The 2,500-nt window shown below is 44.6% G+C and overlaps 1 protein-coding gene across 1 annotated transcript in view; it reads left to right on the top strand.

Annotated features, from left to right (window-relative positions):
• Nucleotides 1–2,500, top strand: part of LOC132394437 (nitric oxide synthase 1-like) — a 168,616-nt gene that overhangs the window by 4,224 nt on the left and 161,892 nt on the right. The window lies entirely within an intron of this gene.

Genomic DNA, 2,500 nt, shown 5'->3' with positions numbered 1-2,500 from the left:
AGAGACCCGGAGAGGGTCAAAGGGGCAGAGCAAAGTGCAGCAGTCCGGGTTTGGAGGGGAGGGGGTATTGACTGTGGGTCAGAGGGTTGTGGTGTAGAGGAAGAGGGAGGGGTATAAAGGGAGCAGCTAAGTGTGGGACGGGAACTACCGAGGGAGCATCACAACATGGGAGGGGCAGTACTGAGGGAGGGTCACTGTGGGAGGGTGGAAGGTTTTGCATTGAGTGACAGGGGTCCAGGCAGCGGGAAGAGCAAGCTGCTTATCTGCCCCCTTTTGGGGTCATGTTCAAAGGAGCATGTGGTCACTATGGTTACAAAATGGGATTTCCTGGAGTGATTCCCCGCACCCCCTCCCCAGTGAATTGAGTATTATATAGATAGTAGTAACCATATTTCAGAATGGAATTGTTTACGGTCTTGTAAATCCTTTACGTTTGGATTTTGTGTATTTTTTGTATGAATATACTTCTGTAGTTTTGTAAAAGTAGGGGAGCTTTGGACTGTAGGGGAGACGGGGCAGACTTGTTTCTGTTAAATTTTCTAAATCTATGGGAAGCATCAGTAACTGTTCCAGACCTAGGCCCAGAACAAATCCCAGATGGACCGAGGTGTGGCTTCCCAGATCGAATGCAGACAGAGTGCCTAGACTGAGATCCCGGATCGATCCCAGAGGGCGTAGACCAGGCATGGGCAAACTACGGCCCGTTAAGCTTTTTAATCCGGCCCGCAGAACTTGATGAAATTATATTAATAAACCTTGTTAACGTTTTTTCCCCACAATTCTGGCGTTTTCCCAATAGATGACACACTCTATATACATTGACCTTTGTTGAGGTGCAGCGTATTACTCCACATTTGCGCTTTAATCTTTGTTCGGCGCGACCTATTTGTGTGAACAGGCGTTCAGCGTCATGAACATCAACAAAGCCAGCCACAGATCCAAGTTAACTGACCAACACCTCAGATCCATCCTGAGAATCGCCACAACAAAACTAAATTCAGACTTTGATGCGCTGGCTAAAAAGGGAGACCAACAACACTGTTCCCACTGAAATTAAAAATCAGTTTCTTCATTGTGTTATGTAAAAAATGCATTTGAAAATATTTTTTTCAATAAGCCTTACATGTTACATGTCATTTCTGTTAAGTGATAGACACGAGTAGTGCGCAGGTGCACGTACGTTCTCAAAATAAAAAATGCGCTCCAGATCAAATAATGCGCTCCGCATACTGGCGCGCTGTCACTGTTCTGTCCTTGTACTGGTCGTTGTTGAGTTTTGGCACAGGGAACAATTGAATAAGAAGGAGCAGGACAAGTAGACCTGCATCTCCTACCGTTTTTGAAATAAAGACAGTCAGAAGGAGAGTGATGATGATAATATCTCGAAGGATAAGAGAATTTTCAGTGCTTTAAAATAATAACTCTTACTATTAAAAAAGCTGTATTTTATTCATTTAATTTTCAGTGTTTTAAAAGTCATTTCAATAAATAGCTAAATACCATGGGACTTCAAAGACAGATTTTGTTTCTTTTTCAATCTTTTTATTGAATTTCATATGTAACAAAAGACATAACATAATACAAGACATAACATAATACTGAATAGGTTATAAGTGCAATAGACTTGAAATTAAATTAATAATAATAAGATAACAATATCCTATTAAAATATCAATAAAAAAGACAGATATTTTGTTGTAATGCATTTGTTCATTTTCAATTGAAATTAAAGCACATGTTTTCTACATATCCCATGATATTTTATTTTCTCTTATGAGGTGTATTACCAAAACACTCCGTCCATCTGCTCCTGGTCCGGCTCCCCTGTCAAATTTTAGAACCCTTTGTGGCCCACAAGTCAAAAAGTTTGCCCACCCCTGGCGTAGACTGATCCCAGCTGGAGGCCCTAGACTGAGACACCAGGAGACCCCAGACCGACATCCTGCGGTCAGATCCATCCTAACTAGGTAGGTAGGTAGGCCTCCGTTAGTCTCGATAGACCAGGCCGCAAGCCTGGGCAAGGTTTTTTTTTTATATGGAAGGCCAGCAGTTGCTCAAGCTGCAAATCTCCCCTCTCTACCGCACCGATGTTGCCCAAGGGACGGGCATTCGGACCCATACAGCTTGGCACCGGTGTCGTCGCAGAGCAATGTGTGGTCAAGGACACAAACGCAAGCCTCAGCCAAGGCTCGAACTAGCAACCTTCAGATAACTAGACGAACGCCTTAACCACTTGGCCACGTGCCAACAGTATCCTAACTAGACGGAGATGCCAGATGGAAATGCAGAGGCACTCAGTCAATGACTCCACTTGTCACTGGCTGACACCTCACACAGATACCCCAACATCCCCACTGTTGGGTGGGTGCTGACCCCTCCATCCCAACCCACCCCCCCAGAATGGGACCTGTTCGCTCAGTGTGATCTGAAAACCCAGTGCCTTATCCCTGGGCCCTCCACACTTCCCCGTCTTATCCTGGGTCCTGGAACCTAAAGGTGG

This window comes from Hypanus sabinus, chromosome 5 (genome assembly GCF_030144855.1).
Source record: "Hypanus sabinus isolate sHypSab1 chromosome 5, sHypSab1.hap1, whole genome shotgun sequence".
In the NCBI taxonomy this organism is placed as follows: Eukaryota; Metazoa; Chordata; class Chondrichthyes; order Myliobatiformes; family Dasyatidae; genus Hypanus; species Hypanus sabinus.
Note: the sequence above shows the minus strand (reverse complement) of the source record. Positions and strands in the feature narration are given on the sequence as shown.